Source organism: Elephantulus edwardii, unplaced genomic scaffold (assembly GCF_000299155.1).
Source record: "Elephantulus edwardii isolate Elephantulus edwardi_28Jun2011 unplaced genomic scaffold, EleEdw1.0 scaffold00048, whole genome shotgun sequence".
Lineage (NCBI taxonomy): Eukaryota > Metazoa > Chordata > Mammalia > Macroscelidea > Macroscelididae > Elephantulus > Elephantulus edwardii.
Window position 1 is genome coordinate 1157760 of NW_006399798.1, and position 544 is coordinate 1158303.

A 544-nucleotide genomic window follows, 5' to 3' on the forward strand; every position below is an offset into this window, starting at 1 on the left:
GACAGTTCAGACAGTTTGAATCCACCAGTGGCTTCGAAGGGCAAAGATGGGGTAAAGGGTCTCCATCTGGTAGGATTTACAGCCTCTAAGTCTGCGGGAAGCTGCCGTGCACTCCATGGCAGTTGAGGTGTAATTTTTATTTATAAACTTTCCTGATAATGCCCTTTGATGCACCAGAGATTTTTAAGGTGCAGATAAGGTCTAATGTATCTCCATTTTTGCTGCACTCTGGTGTCAACACTGTCTCCCCCTATTCTGAGATCAGCCAGGGGTCTGTGGTCTGAGCCTTGCACATGGTGTGAAGGTGGGTCTGACTTCCCTGCACCACTAGCCCCCCCCCTCCATGGGGTTGCCTTGAACCTTGTGGACAGTTTTTCCAAGCGTGTTACATTCTTGTGATCCCTTAAGGGAAGGAGAGGCTGAGCACTGGGCCGTGGGGACTGTCTCCTGGGTCCAGCCACGCCAGGGTCCAGCCACGCCAGGGTCCAGCCACGCCAGGGTCCAGCCACGCCAGGGTCCAGCCACGCCAGGGTCCAGCCACGCC